Genomic DNA, 16,721 nt, shown 5'->3' on the forward strand with positions numbered 1-16,721 from the left:
CCTGAATTGGCCTTCATGTTCCCAAAGTCTTCTGTTTTGCCTAGAGAAAATCAGTCCAGGTGAGAGAAAGTAATTAATTTAGAGCTAAATGTTGGCAAGTTTGAATCAATAACTTTCTGTCTCCAATCCCATTACATTTTGGCCAAAGAGTATACAAAAATTAGTCATTAACAAGAACAGTCAAACAGAGAGATCCTGGAGATGATTATAAAGAGCTACATATTAAAAAAAAAAAATTAAAGGTTATGTCTTCATTCTCCAATTTTTTTAATGTCTCTAATTTCTCTGGTCTACAATAGCCTCCTGTTCCATTACTCTGTTAAATGGTTCACTATATCGTGACAGCCAAGGGGTATAAAGCTCTTCTAATATGTACATTTAATCTAATGCTTCAGTGAGAAAAGGTATTTCATTCAGTAGAAAATTTCTTTGCATCATTAGTTTTTTCTCAATGTTTTTATGGCTCATCCAATTAAATGTATCTTGTAAAATTAAGATGCCTTATTCTGCCTTGTGCTAGGTGTAAGTCTAGAGGGCTGCTTCCTAAAAAGCAGACCTAATTGTCAAAGTCAAGCAAGATAAATGCTTGGAGTATCTTAAAGCTTATTAGAAAGCCCATGATAACCCCATGGTAGCTGTCACCTGCTGCTGAACTATTCTAGCAGGAAATTACCATACATGCCTTAAAGCCTTTGGCCAGTTTGGTACTGTAGGTCTTGATCACTGTGTGGAGCAAAGCTAATCCTTGCACTCCGTGTTCACACCTCCCCAAACATGAAGAAAGCTTTCAATGACAAATCGTCACTAGCCAGCATGCTGGAAAAAAGTGGATGACAAAACTGAAATATACAATAGCAAAAATGTCATAAGAGTTTCTGAGACCTTGGTACCAACCATGCAGAGTAAATAGTGAATAGATTCTATGCAGTTACATCCTATGAATTAGGTTCAGTCTGGGTCAATTTTCACTATGATATGCCAAGCTTTGAGGGAGAAAAGTAAGGGGATTTCTCAGTTTAGGGATGGGTGCTGTTGGCTATTGCCAGAAATATTCTGTTTTCCTCAGAAAAAATGAACTGCCTGGAACTGATAGTTGCAAGCATTTTGCCTGGTAATTGGCAGACAAGTCCAATAGATATATCTCTCCAAAAATTAAGAAATAATCCCTAACTGAGCCTTGCCGCTTGAACTTAAAGTGTCCCTAGGCTGTATTTACAGGGTGTCTGGTTACAGGAATGGACACTAAAAAAGTAAACACCTGCAAAGGAAGTTTTAAAAGTCAGCTGCACTGCTGCATTCATGGCTGTTGTTTTTGCTTCCAGAAAAACAAAACAAACTCTGTCTTTATTTGACCAGTTCTAAAATAATAGCCTGGAATAAAAAGAATTATATATTCTAACATATGAAAACAAACACCCAAATTTTGTATAAAATTACTTTAAAATCTTATGAATCTTCATTTTTGGTTGCACCCAAACTATGAAATCTCACTTGCTGATTGAAGAGAGCAGAGATGTTGACCTAGTAACAGAGTCTGGCAATCTATTTGTCCTTCTTTCCTATAATAAAAGCTCTTCTTCAAGACACATTGTCTGAGAAGAAACCAATCTCCTCTTTGACTTTGTAGGTGATCTAGGGATTGACTCGTTAAAATGTCAGTTTTCTCCAGGGTCTATATAGGCTTTCCCAGTTAAACTGCAGCCAGTCAAAGGTCTCTCTTTTTTGTTGAATTAGATTTCAAGGAGTTAAAAGAGAGATAAGACCACCCCCTACACACATACTTAGATTTTAATGAATGTTAAATCTGCCTTTAATGAACGTTAAACAGGTAGGAAGATCAAGTAAAGATTAATCAATGATAATGACATCTCTCTATTTGATCACATTCACAAGCATCTACTCAAACTTTAAGCTGCTAAGCCAGATTCAAAGCCAACACTTCAAATGTCTGGGAAAGGGACGCTGTCTGCCTCACTTGGACCAGCACTCACTCCTTATCCTCCTAACCTTTAAAGTATTTTATAGCCAATATGTGCTTATCATTTAATCATTTGACAACATGGTCAATAATTACTATCACCGTATGTCTCAATCTGCTTTCTCAACTCTCATCTAACCCTTTGGAAGTCTTTTCTGAGAGCCTAGCTCTTTCTCCTACTTTACTAGTTCTTACTTTTACATTATCTTTCCAATCTTCAGGACAGCAACAGGACTTTCCCTGTTCTCTGCCCTTTTGGAGACATAATCACTGTAACACAATAGTGTGAAAATCTGTCTTCCTATGTCTGTTTGAAATTTGCTGATTATTTTCCTCTTCTTTCCTCTTGTGAAATACCACAACATTTTTCAATTAGAGTAGGTTCTTGTTGCAACTGCTATCAAAGCTCTGTTATCATAAAGCATCTGTCCTAAATGTAAGAACATCTGTTTCCCAAATTCCTTCTTGGTCCCTAGACAACTCATTTCTTTGATAGCTCTTCTTTTTAAAGGAAGCATTTTTTCTTCTTTTTTTTTTTATGAACTTGGCTTTTAATATTTTTATTTTCATTTAACATGTTAAGCTAGTGCTTCACAATATTAAGTTATGAGATTCTGTGCTTTTCTTGTCATTATTTCTGTAGTACAATACTTACCCAAGTAATATCACTGTTTCAGTTTCTCTTACAAGAACAACTGGTCCTACACTGGTCTTTAAGTGCCCAAGCAGTAAGGTGAAGAATCCTGGATTTCATCCTCTCTGAAATGCAGACACTGAGGTTATGAAAACAGTCTAAGGACCACTGGCCCTAGATACCATTCAAGTTCATTAGAAGGCAGCCATTTGGCTTCTGTAAACTCTTTTGCAACTTTTTAATTTCACATAAATATTGCTGAAACCGAGCATATCAACACAGGTCTTCTAAATTACTCCCTGAATTTTGAAGTCCAGTCTTAGGCAGAAGAGCAGAACCCTACAATTTTGCCAGAATTGAAGGAAATTAAATGCTCAGCAAGGTTGCAGCTGAACTCCCATTGAAAATGTGGTGCTGTTTTTTTATCATTGCTGCTGAGACATTGTCACGTTAGAGTGGCAAATTATACAATCACTATGGTACAAACCGTAGTTATACACTATTTCTCCATTTGGATCCTGTGCAAGCACATAACTGCCAGATAGTCAGAAAGGTTCCTAGCAGTTATTTTCTTTTTCTTTAGCCTGAGCTGTGACTATTTTGATCACACCTTTGAGCTCCGAGTCTCCGCGGGCAGCACCTTGTGGGCAGTGCCGAGCAAACCTTGGGTCAGCCACTGCTTCACAGCCGTGTCCTGTCTTGGAGCACAGAATACTTTTTGGAGCACAGAATGTTTCCTGTGGGTCTCCATCCCAGCTACTGCCCCAGGCAAAGCCGGCTCAGCTGGTGAGATCTGATTCCTTCCCACACCATGCGCTTCCCACTGAGCTTTCAACTCTGGCACACCGGGCTGGGTGGTACAGCCAGCAGTCACCTCAGGACTATTGGCACAAAGTCTGCCTGGCCACTAAACAAAGAGATGGGCATGAGTTAGTGACCTGAAACAAAAGAGGCTATAATAGTCAAAACAATAAACAGCAGAAGGAGATCAAGGTATAGGGTGCACTATAAAAGTGGAGTGCTGGGGCAGAAACAGTAACTAATATAGAGTCAGATAGGGACGGAGTCTGAGGGAAGGGTTCCAATAATAAACTGGTGTTAGGAATATTAAAATCAATGAGACACACTTGGGCCAATAATGGAATAGGGAACAAAGAACTTTCTAGCAAATATTAACATAAGAACTCCCGGGGGGGTGAGTTTTTGCTCACCATAGCTATGGGAATTTCTCCCTCAGCCTTAAGCTAAAGCCTTCATCCTGCTCAACCCCAACATTCAGTCTTAGAAAGTGCCATTCACCCACCTGCCTAGTCCATCGAACAAGTGAGATGTGTCAAACCAGATTCCTTCTGGCCTTAAATCAGCACTGCTTTAGGGAGCTATATTCAGCCTCAGTAAGTAAGGAATGGGGCAGGAAGAAGGTAAAAATAAAAAAGATGCTGTCTGCAGAAATAGACTTCAAATATTCATGAGGGCTCCTGATATGGGCTCCTCTTTCAATTGAGTAAACCCTGAAACCTGTCCTGAGACCTGTGGTTTGCCAGATCCTTCACACAGATAAGGAAAATAGACAGATTGTAGCACTTTTAGTATTATTTTTCATTATTGAATTGAAGGTGAAAGGAAACTGAAAACAGCTTGTCCTGTGTGGTTTTTGAAATAATAGCAGTGTGATTCATGAGTGACTTGGAGCTTTGAGGAAATTAAAATTGGGTTAGACAGTCAATTCCCTGACTCCACGAGCTCAGTGCTTTCTACTGGAGTACCCAGGAGTAATAACATTGGCTTCAAAAAAATTGCGCAGCCCAAATCAGTAGCTGCAGTATTATGACTGAAAAAGCTGGACAAAAGTGTTTAAATGAGCTTTGAAGTTTTCAGTTTCACCCTGAAGTACATTTGTGCCACTACATTTGCCCTGCTTTTCTTACTTCAGCAGTTTCTGGAGATGATCCATAGAACTCATTTTGCTATCAGTCAGTTTGCAGCAAGCAGGAGGATCTGTTGTTGAATTTCCCATATATTAATGTACTTAGCACACTTCTTTTTGGGGATTAAGGAAATTGCCTGTGTTCCTCTGAGACTGCAAGTTAACACTTCTTTGTAAATGAGAGTGAAAAAATGTAAACACCTCAAGAATTCACAGCAGCACTGACCTATGAAAATTAATACCAAGGTGGCTTGTGCCTCTCTTTCATGCTGGCAGTTTTCTGAAAGGCTGGTAAAAATTATCTGTTGATCTGTTCCTTTATGGTATTTCTCAAGGACCTGCTACCATAAGTTCATGAGGACTCAGATTTTCCTTTCAAAAAAGACATGGATCCATAGGCCAAAACAAGGAGAAATTGAAGAAATAAATCAAGCAATGTAGAAAGGATAAATCAGGTGGGATCCCTCATGGTGATGTCCAGATTCTTGATTTCAGTCTTGTAAAGCAAAGAAGGAAAGAAGGCACAGGGTCCATTGTCAGCTGTAACTATTGACAGTGTGGGTCTCACACCTGACTCATCACTTGCATTCCCTCTGCAGCCCATGGTAAGAAAATCCAGTGCTGGAGAGCAGCACCTGTGTTTAGACTACAAGCATCTGTTTCTCTCCACTGTCCCTGACACAAGGTTAGATATTTAGTCCTGCCAGAGCACCAAAAACATCACCCAGCAGCCCTCTCTTCATAGATACATCTAGAGTTCCTAGTCACTGAGGTTTCCAACACTGAAAGCATCTCTGTCTTGGCAGCACTGAGCATCTTGGCTTGCCTGCTAAGCCTGAATTATTCCCACATCTACGGACTTGACATTCCCTTCCCGGTTGTGCATCCAGCACTCAGTGTAGTAGGTTTACTCACAGTACCTTTAGGGCATCAAACACTCAAGGCTTGCCCTAAGAAGACGATCTCCAGCCACAGTACAAAACACTGAATGAGAAACATCTCCCTTGTAGTGCCCAAGGGCATCTCCATCCTTGCACCCCAGGATGGCTCCCACATGCTACATTTGTTCTCAGTGCCTGAAATTCTTCTACTCTTCACAGAATAATTAACTACTAATTGGATGAAAAAGAAGCTAGAGCAAATCTTTACAGCCCCCCAAAAAACATTTCTCATTGAGCTTTCAATCTGTGAAGTAGACCTGACAGCCTTTGAGACACAACAAAAGACCAGGAAGGACTTCAGTCACTCCTACCCCCTTTCGTATACCCATCCATAGCAAAATAAAAATTACTGAAGAGGTTCATTCTAGGGACTCTAAGGCCTGCTGACTCAGCCTTTTATTCATTTCTAATACTGGAGATCACATAATTTGAAATACTCAGGATTTACTCATCAGATATTTTGTTTTAATTGAAAGTTGCAGGCACAAAAACAATGTACAGTGAAGAAGGCAGGTTCCTGAAGGCACACATACAATATGTAAAAGGCAGACATACAATACGTAAAAGGGTATTATAGAATAAACAGGCCAAATTTTTCAAAAGAAGCATGTGAAATAAGGCTTTAAAATTCATATTTCCACACCAGTCTCAACTACAACAAACCAGGCCTTACTTTGACACAGCTTTATTTGATGACATTTCTTTTTAGAATCACAGAATTATTTAGGTTGGAAAAAACCCTTAAGATCTTTGAGTCCCAGCTGTAACCCAACACTGCCAAGTTCATCACTAAACCAAGTTCCTAAGTGCCACTTCTACACACCTTTTAAATGCCTCCAGGGATGGGAAAGACACCACTCCCATGGGCAGTTTGTTCCAATGCCCGACGACCCTTAGTGTGAAGAAATTTTTATTACTATCCAACTTAAACCTTGCTACAATCTCCTTTCAAGTAGCTGTAGAAAGTAATAAAGTCTCCCCTAAGCTTCCTTTTCTTCAGGCTAAACAACCTCAGGACATTCAGCCACTCCTCATAAGACCTATTCTCTTTAGGTGTGTGTATTGGCATTGAACAGCCTAACATCAATTACCCATCTGAAGAAACAACTCTTGACCTCACAGTGTTCTAAACAGAGATTTGGCAATTGCCAGCAAGTAAATAATGCAGTGGTTTTAAGACATAATGACACTTTTAGGAACAAAGCTCTGTGGTGTCACAGGACAAAGAAAGAGATGGTTTCATTGGCATTTTGGCAAATACAGCTCCATCACAAAATTTTGGTTCTTGAAGGCAAAAATTAGGTTTTGAGAAGCAGCTAAAGTAGCCATTCTTACCACATTATGCTAATATATCATGTGTTTAGAAGTGTAGTTGTCAGTATATATGCAATATATGAGCTGTGCTGAATAGATATGTATATATACACACACCTGTACTAAAATCTGACACAGCTGAGTAGCTCTATATGGGAAAAATAGGTGGAATTGTCTCTATATTTTCTTGTGACAAGTCAGTAGAAAAAAAACCAAACAACTCTGCCTCCCCATCCACGCTGCCATGGTCTCCAGTAAGGGTCCCACTGCTGCTGGAAGATCTGCAGTACTTATAAGAAGCAAAAATTTGCCCTTGAATGAGATCTGGGTTTGTTGTTAAAGGCTGAATATCAGCTGTTCCTTTCCACTCATACTCTTTGAGCTGCAAGGCTCCTCTGCTTCCACCCAGTGAATGGGCCACAGGGAGTGGGAGGTGGGGCACAGGTTACACAGCCTCTCCACATATAGGCTCTCAAAATGACTGAAGAGATTTCTGCCCTTCCTCCCCATCACTCCCTTTCCTGGCTGGGGAACTACAACCATTCTGATTTATTAATTTAAATTAAAGAAAACCTTGTCCATAATTTGCAAAGTCCGGATATTGAAACAAACAATATTTTTAATGAATCCCTGAAGTTTCTTCAGTTCCTCTTAGCTGCATAAAAATAACTATATTACAAACCCCTTGTGAATCAAAAATAGAGCATTTTGCCAGATCATACACAGTATCAGGAAGAACAGTCAAAATAGCTGACAACCCAAATTGCAGCATGAATATCTACAAGTGAAAAAACTCATACAATACAGACATTGAAGAAGCTATAACCAGGCTTACAAGTAAATTATTTCCAAGCCAAATACAAGTAAAAGTTGATACATTCTAAATTAGCCAGTCAGCTCCAATTCTCGCAGGAGCCCTTTTTGTTCATTGTCTTGGGCTCCCTCTGACAGAAGATTGATATATGTTACAAGAGGTATTGCAATGATTTTACTATCAAATAACGTGTGGACAAAAGTGCCTGTAGACTGTGGTGGCAAAGGCTCAGTCTGACAAGGACCTCTAGGGCAGCAAGAATATTATCGTTGTCACCTGGCCAAGTTTTCACAGAACAGCAGTTCATTTCTCTCTGTAGTTTTTATCTAAAGCCATGTGTGAGCACCGTTTGTGAGCTGGCTTTAGAGAAAACAAGGTATGCATGAGAAGGGCTGTCTGCTCTATGTTTCAATAACAGCTTAAATTTTCAGCATCTTAACATCTATTTCTTCTAAGCCACAGAATATTACAGAGGTAAAAAACCCCACAAAATCTTAAGTGGAAGCACCATCATCTTTTGAAAGCTCTGACAACAGAATTAAGATTTATCAGCTTCTCTTTGACTCAGTGTCAATGAGCACCAGGTACCAAAACTTTTGAAACAATCCTATTTAGAACCAATATTTTAAGCCCATCTCAGCTGCATAGTATAACAACACTTCTTAACTTAGCATTGAAATAAAGGTTATGTTGTAATATGAATACTTGGAGTAACATCTATAGTTGAGTCAAATATGCTTGCAAGATTAGTGAAAATATTTCATTCTCTTTCTAATCATGGCACTAAACCACATGACCATAAAATCCTGATTGTTATTTACACCCATTATGATTATGTTAAACAAGACAACAAATATCCATTACCACAGAGATATTGCATGTCAATGTTATTAAAACCATATTACAAACTATGTTTCCTAATAAATTTCATTCAATAAAATCCCCTGATAATAAGAGTATTATTAAAATAATATTAGGGTTAAAGCAAGAACTGGCACAGATGCCTGATCTTTTATCCAGCATGAAACAGAGGTTCAGTGAGACAGCATGCAGCTCCCCTGACACAGCTTAGCTCAAAATTCGTAGGGGTTCAATGTTTTGCCATGTCTTACCATCACAGGTATATTATCCCAGTATAAAGCAGAGCTTACAGGTGATGGTATTAATTGTTATCACCCTTGAGCCTTTTGCCAGGACAAGAGAACAAGATCTAAGTAAGATCTGAATTTCTTGGGTTGCTATTTCTCTTAGCACATTTCTGTCACATGTAGGAGTTTAGTCATGAGAAGTTCTTTGCCTTTCTGACAACTTCTTCCCCTTTACCTGGCCCTGTTCTTTGTTAGGATTCCTGCATATCACCAAAATCAATTCAGTAAGTGAACACTGCTGGCCATATGGCAGTGGTAATTCTGATACATTTGGTATATCCAAGAATAAAGTACGTGCACCAGATTAGGAGTATGTAAACTTTGCTTGCCTGCCTTCCCCTTTCCTTCGTGCTGCTTCTCAGGATGCTTCTGTTGAATATCTCATTCTCTTCATCATAGAAATTATCTCTAAGAACTTCATTAAATCGTGTCACCAAATGTCACTGTGACCCAATGACACGAGGGAACCCAATGGCCTAAACCCTCCTCTTTCCCTCCCTGAAGTGGAACTGTGGCAGTGCTTCTCACACCTTCTCCAGGTTGCACCCAGCCCTGAGGTAATCATATAGCATCAATCCTGCATTTTTTGTCAGAGAAATTGTTCTAGAGAGACTGAAGTTATCTTTTATTAATTAATACATCGAGTATATTTTTAAAACAACGAACAAATAAATAATATACATGGGCATCTAAGTTTAGGACACAGATTCAAGATGGTTTATATTAATGCTGAAAAATCAAAGCACTCTAAAACAGTTAAACTACAGTTGGGAAAGAATTTATGGATGCACTACTGCAGAAGTTCAATCCACTTCTGTGCTGGGAAGCCCCCTACACTAACATAGAAGTGGTTCTTCCATTGGGAAAAAATAATCTATTTCTAAACAAAATCCCCTAGCTACAAATCTGTGGTGGGAGAAAGATTTTCAATAAATCCCTGGTATAAGAGGTTTTGCCTCAAACATATCTTCTTGAAACAATCATTTTATAGCTAAATAATTTGCCTGAAAAACATTACTTGTGGGGTTGATTTTTTTTTGTGTCTGTGTGTTTTACTGTGTAATCTGCTAACAATCAATTCCATATGGTCTCCAGATACTCAATGTTTTAAGGATTCTGGAGTTTTGTATTTTACTTCCCTGCATACATACAAAAACACCCTATAATATGCATGTTTTTCTATCCCCTAAAATCATGTGTAAAACTACATTTTACTATTAAGTACCATCATATCTTACATAGATAAGTATCAGAAATAGATAAATGTTCTGTATCAGATGTAAATACTAAACAATTTTCTGCAGTTCATTTAAAGTATAATATAGTCAAGGTGTAAATTTCTATGCATTTATAACCTCCTTATACTTTCAGCTAAATTAAGCTGTCTAACGTGCTACAGTGCAGATAAAGCAGAGAAAGCAAAAGGTTTTATACTGTGAGGTTCTGTCTGCAATCATGCCTTTTTGTTTAACACAGGAATATGCTTTTTAAGTCACCACACAGAGAGAGGCTGTTGGTGAAAATCTTTCAGAGAGCCAAGTCAGCAAGGCTGTGGCTACCTGGTGCACTGAGTAAACCCTCACATGGAGAGAAAGCAGCCTGCAGTGGGCAGAGAGGTGAGAGGGGAACCTCAGGTTTGCTCTACCATTGCCACTAGTTTTAAAGAATGCTGTATCCCAGCAGGGAGATTTTAACACTCTCAGGGTTCATCCCACCCTAAAACTGATCTAAGTGTGACTGCTGGGAAAGGGCTCTTCATCACCCACATCTCCAGGGAAACACATTTGGTGATTTTGCCTATAGAATGAATTGTTTTAAACTAGGGACTAAACTTTCAGCTGCTGCTCCTCAAGGAGATGTTAGGGAGCCCATCTGCCTCCCTGCCAACTACAGAACAAAGCAGAGTACTGGATCTGGCTGGGGCAGCAAGTCACCACCAGTAGGGTGGCATGTGCAATTAGGGTGCTGCTGGTGCCACAGCAGTATCCTCGTTGGGCTGTTTCCCCACATCACAAATTTCTTTATTTTCAAGCTGATTCCTTCTTTGTTCAAAAAGTAATCAAAGTCCTTGTAATTGCCCAGCTACAGTTTAATCTAGCTGACATTCACTGCTTTTAGTGTTAATATATTTGGGCAATTCGTCACAGCTTTCTGTACTTGATCAATTCCAGGCTTAGCAAGGATTTTTATCCAGGACATTCAACCAGGCTGGGTCATGTGAGCTCCTTCTCAGTCATCCTCTCTAGTCATCTTCCCAAATTTCCCTTCCCAATCTTCTTCAGCAAGCTTCTTTTCATTCAGAATTTAAGATATTTCCCATGAAGGCAGACCAAGAGGTCTTCTAGCCTAGTGACAACAGGAGATATCGCTTCAAAGAGCACTCTTAGCAATTTTTTCCAGTCCCAGAGACTTATGAAATTTTTTTTCTGAGCCTTTTCTGATTTCCTAATGCCAGGTTTAGGCTGCAGGTAAGAGGCTTGAAAATGGCTTTCAAGCAATGTTGCACAGTGCCTGTGCAAGTCACTCAGTTACACCATTCTCCAAGAGTAAGATTCAAGTAATTTTTCTTGAAATCTTGATTGTGACAGATCAGTAAACACAATAGAATACAAAGATAGATGGATAAACATGTCCCAGTATATTAACTCATTAATCTAGTATTGCTGAGATATTTGTGACCCAGTGACACAAAACTGCACTGTCTGTGAGCATGCTGAGAAAGTGAAGAACTGGTGCTGAATCAATGTAAGTGCTGCTGAGTCAGCCCTCCAGGAGTTCAGCACATTTCATCATCCTTAGTGATCAAAGAAAGTGAGGGGAGCTAAGAGCAGCCAGCACTACCACCATCCCACACACATAAACCCTCCTGCCACACACCACAGAGCACTACTGAGCAGACAGATAATATTCCATGGGAAACAAGAAGTTTCTGCTCACCACAAGCAGTACTGTGATTAGTGGTAGTATCAGAAGAATCCCTGCCAGAGGATGAACTCCTAGTCTATACTCTTTCCTAAGTAGATTTTTTAAGTACCACTTAAACAAACAAACCACTGTTCCTGGTTTGTCATATGAATAAGGGGAAATACCTCAAATATTATGCACACCAAATGAATTCTTGGGATTGCATTTAAATGCATCCTAGCTTTGATGACTCTTTTTCTGTTCACCCACATCCATACCATTATCAACCAAAGGTTTTTTGCCCTACAAACTTCCTTTCCCAGGTTCTGAGCAGGCAGCAGACTAGACCTAAAGCCTATGCTGAACAGCATGGTCTTCAAATTGAGCTCTGTCAATGATTTGAGCGACAGACTTCAATGTAGTGCCTTGAGTCCCCCCACAACTGCACAATTGGCTAAAAGCTCAATGGTGTTTGGAAAATTGGAATTCATTTTTTCTCAGATGATGTGCTCTTGGTTCCACCCTGATCACTGTTACTCATGTTCCAAATGCTGAAAGAAGGCAAAAACCTTTTCCCATATAAAATAAACAGGGTAAATTTTTACTTATGACTAGATACACACTCTGTGTCAAAATTTGAAGCCAGTGCCACAGAGAAAAATGCTCATACAAATAGACTTATAGTTACCAGACTCTGAATAATTAACAGTGGAACAATAAACTGCCAGAAGGCAGCTAATCAGCACTTGGGAAAGCCTCCATTCCCAGACATGTCACATGGGTGGGTACAGGTGTAGTTACGGGAAGAGCTGCTCCATGTACTGTCACAGCAAACCCCAGCAAACCTCCAGACATGCAAACACTCTGCAAATCTCCCATCAACAAGACATGCAGAATAAGGAGTGAGAAAGGAAAAACAAGTCAGGAGTTGTAATAATTTTCCTAAGAGCCAAGAATAAAATATAGATCTTCCAAGTTCCATACTAAAGCCTTTTCCACCTTCCACTAGGATCTTGCTGTTTGCTGCTTTTTAAATTCTAAAGCACAACCTTAGCATGAATTTCTGGAAAAGGGCTGATTTTTCTTTTGTGTTACTAGCACCCATAGCAACAGGCAATGCCATTTGAAGTGAAGTATGTCCTATTGTCACTTCCTGACATGAGAGCAAGATTTGAGACCCCTCAGTTTGGAATAAGAAAATTAATCTATTCAAAGATTTTTAAGCGGGATACTTGCCAATTCCTTCTTGACAGGGAGGAATAAAAATAGCAAATATTTCAATTCCCATAACCCAAGTATCCTAAAGTATTGCTGGATTCTCTCTAATCTTCAGCCATAATTAGCATGATTAATTACAGTGTCAAGAACAGCAGGTCTTCCTCACCAAATCTGCATGACAAGGTTTTGTTAGTGTGTAAGAATGAAGTACCAGCTGTTTATAGAAGAGTGACCGTTCTTGTGCACATGTTCCAGCTGGGGCCACACAATAAAGTTAAAACATGTAAGAACTCAACATTTTTGTCTATTTCCACATATGCTTTGTGTGTAACTTCACTCATTGTCTCTCCATATGTATATATAATACCCTTTGCCCTATTTCTCTTCTGCACACAGCTGTATGATTTTAACTCACACAACTAATTGGAGAAGATTACTGATAGAAGCATTTTTATATACTTACCTTTTTATTACTAGGAAAGGAAAAAAGAAAATATCAAGAGTCCTCATTTAATCAAATGTTTGATTTCAATTGTCCTGGTCACTGGGTCCTTAATAAGGTTCCCTTGCTTCTGTTGGACAGGTTGAGACCTGAGTTCAACCCTCAGTATGGACTTTGTGCACTTTGTGATAAATATATTTAAAGTCTGTTCTGTTTCAGAATTCTCCCTCCTTCTGTGCCTTGACAGTTCCAAGGAAGGGAGGAATCTGTAACAAGCAGACACCATTTCAGTGAAATATTTGGTCAGTTATGCTAGAAGTCCAAAAGGTATGTAGCAGCCATCTACTGCTCCCATTAACAGAAGTGAGGAGCTGGTACCCCAAACAAGATTTCAGTTTCTGCCAGATCCAGAGTCCTCCACACAACCTGGGCAACAGGTTTTGCGACCCTCTGACTACATCCCACTGGCCTCCTGTGGCCCTTGAAGCCTCTCCACTGTATCTTCAAATGGAAAGTGTCTACTCCACATTATGGTGTTGGCAGCTCACTCCCCTTGTGAGATGGTGCACAGGGGTCTCTCAGAGCTGGACAGAAGTCATCACCATAATTGTCAACAGTGTAGAGAGACAGGAAAAGCTAAGGATAAGCAAGGAGAGGGAAGGATCCAGTCAGCACAGTCAAATTCCTTCAATGCTAGTTGGTGAAGCCTATCCCTGGCCTTATGACTACATGTGCAGTAGTAAACTTAAACCAGGCAGGGAACAGGTTTGAGTGATATCTCGTGACCGCCTCTACCATCAACTCCAAATAACAGTGCTAGCCACAATGGAGAATTCATTCCAGTGTGCTTCTTTGACCCACCTCTTTTAAAGGGAACAGTTTAGACATACACTTGTGAGTCATACTGTGAGGATATGCCCAGGTCAGAGAACAGTCCTGACTTATTCTCTTTAGTAGCATAGGTGTGGCCAAAGGGTGAGAACACTGCATTCCTGTCTCTATTTTTCTTGTAGCCTGCATCTAAAATGTATTTGAATGATTGCATTTCTTGCTCTGCACAGAGCACACCATAAAAACACACTAAACTAGGTTGTCTTCAAATCCATTCTGGAAGTGTATTTAGGATTGAAAACTTGTTTGCAGCAGCACTGGACAGTCAGATTCAGTTGCTGCATTGGCATCATTTGGTTCCATGAGATCCGATGCACTCCCAAGCACATTGCATGTCCACCAACACCACACTTGCAGGTCACAGTGCCTCATTGGCAGCCAAAGCTGGGACTTGGATGTTGCAGTTAGAGGTCCAATAAGAAGGTGACAAGGAGGGAGAACTAGATCTTGCCCATTTAAAGAGTCTGCTAAATCAGTGTTGAGCACATGAGTGCTCTTCTGTATCTCACACGCCTCCATGTGGCATTCAAAATGCAGATTATCTTTCTGCTTCAGAAATGAAAGCTTCAGTAATCAGCAAGTCATTATTTGAATAGGCATAAGATGAATTCCTGCAGCTGACTTTTCGAATCTCTAATTTCCTCCTTGGTAGCTTTCATAAATGATAGTGAGACTGAAATGGATAGGTACCCTTCCTTGGAGGTTATTAAAGTAAATATAGCATTAACTGGATTTGGTCCCAGTGGAAGTGTACTTTGATCTCCAGTCTAGGTAATATTTCTCTTCCTCTCTTCAGATGTACTCTATCTGCTCTCTTTAGAAGTTACAATTGCAAGACCATCAGTTATTTAAAAGGCCTGCCATGGCAGGATTTTAAAAGCAAACTCCAATGCAAAAGCTGTACTTCTGAGGCTGAAGAAATACAATGCCCACAGCCTTTTATTACACTAAGCACTGAAGATTTTCAAGAAAAAATAAGATAGAACCCCTCAGTTTAGATACCCTTTATCTACTCCTTCCTGGAAAAACAAGATTTATGACTCCAAACTGAGCACAAAGGAAAATGAAGCACTGAGAAACACTGAAGGCATTCAGTTTCAAAGAGAGACAGTGTAATGTTGTGTCCTCAAAAACATTTGCTATTTTTGAGCTAAAGATTAAATAATGCTCATTAAATTAAGCAGTGTTCAGTGTCAGACAAGAGGTTGATTGAAAGGTTAGAATTCAGCACTTCCCTACTACCTCTGTTCATAGACCATTCCTTCACATGAGCATCATGTTTCCTTGCATATAGTTTGTCCCATTGAGCCTCCCCTCAGTATTTTCCTACTACTTGCAAGATCACAGCTTTCAAATCTTCCCTAAGTACATAGGATCTTAAACCCTGGTTTTCATAATGAAGGGAACACAAAATGTTTCTGAAACACATCATAATATGTTTTGTCAGTTCCTCCCCAAGACAGTGATTCTTTCCAACTCCCTAAACATGGTGGAAGAACAAATTTATGACACAATATGTATGCCAATCAGCAGGCTGGTGGATGCAGGAAAACAACTCATTGTGACACCTTAAGATTTTAGCCTTTATATTTTTCAAATCCTGTGCTGCATTAGTGCATAACTCTAAACTTCATATAAAGTGTAAACCACTGTCTTCACACTTTGGTCAGACAAAACAATTCCTCTGGGCCTGGAACCCAAGGACACCCTACAGCCTCACGCCCCAAAAAGTATAAACAGAAGTGAATTAAGGGGCAGTGACTTCATAACCTGAACTTGTAATTGGAGAATTAACCTCTGATATAAATAGACCAAACTTATAGCTGTCTGAAAAAATTGTGACTGTTGTCCACCTTGGCTGTAGCCTCTGGGAGGCTTTTGCCTGCCCAAGGTGTATCTGTTGAAGGCCTTTAATAAATACCCACTTTATTCTCCTAACTTTGTCTAGCCTCTGTTCTAGGTAGCCACTCCAAGACATCAACGGAAAGGCTTCTACATCTCATGAGTGTTTTAATGACCAACTAAAATCAGTCAAGATACTTTCACCTTTTTTCCATTTATCTCCCTGGGTGAAAAAGTCACAGATGTCTGTCAGGGAACATGATATGATGTTCAGCCAAATCATACAACACTGACATTCAGTTTGAGCCAGAAGGATGATGTGTCACATGTGCACAGCAGGAAAAGGAACTTTCCCCAAATCTTCAGTGTGAAATTTTGTGCCCAGAGTTTAGAATAATTGCATTTCACAATGCTGCACCTCTGAGTGTCTCTGACTGGCAACAGATGATGTGAATTAAACAGTAGATTACGTCAACACTGCCAGATGTTATGCTAACCATGGCTCCTTTCCTTTGAGGAAACTTTGTGTCATGAAACTCCTGACTTGCTTATTAAAACAGTGATGAATACACAGCCAAGCTACATACTTTGGGTCAGGAGTTTGAGTTTTCTCTTCATCCAGAAGGACTGCAGATGTAAGTGGAGAAGAATATATGGAGTTTTCCACA

The 16,721-nt window shown here is 39.7% G+C and overlaps 1 long non-coding RNA gene across 2 annotated transcripts in view; it reads right to left on the reverse strand.

The window, feature by feature from the left end:
• Nucleotides 1–681: 681 nt before the first annotated feature.
• LOC135289944 (uncharacterized) overlaps nucleotides 682–16,721 on the reverse strand; it is a 30,910-nt gene continuing 14,870 nt past the window's right edge. For both annotated transcript variants that reach the window (XR_010352674.1, XR_010352675.1), the window contains exons 3-4: nucleotides 2,634–2,737; nucleotides 682–816 (exon numbers count right to left, since the gene is read on the reverse strand). This is a non-coding gene — a long non-coding RNA (uncharacterized LOC135289944). The remainder of the gene's footprint in view (nucleotides 817–2,633; nucleotides 2,738–16,721) is intronic.

This window comes from Passer domesticus, chromosome 1 (assembly GCF_036417665.1).
Source record: "Passer domesticus isolate bPasDom1 chromosome 1, bPasDom1.hap1, whole genome shotgun sequence".
NCBI classification, from domain to species: domain Eukaryota; kingdom Metazoa; phylum Chordata; class Aves; order Passeriformes; family Passeridae; genus Passer; species Passer domesticus.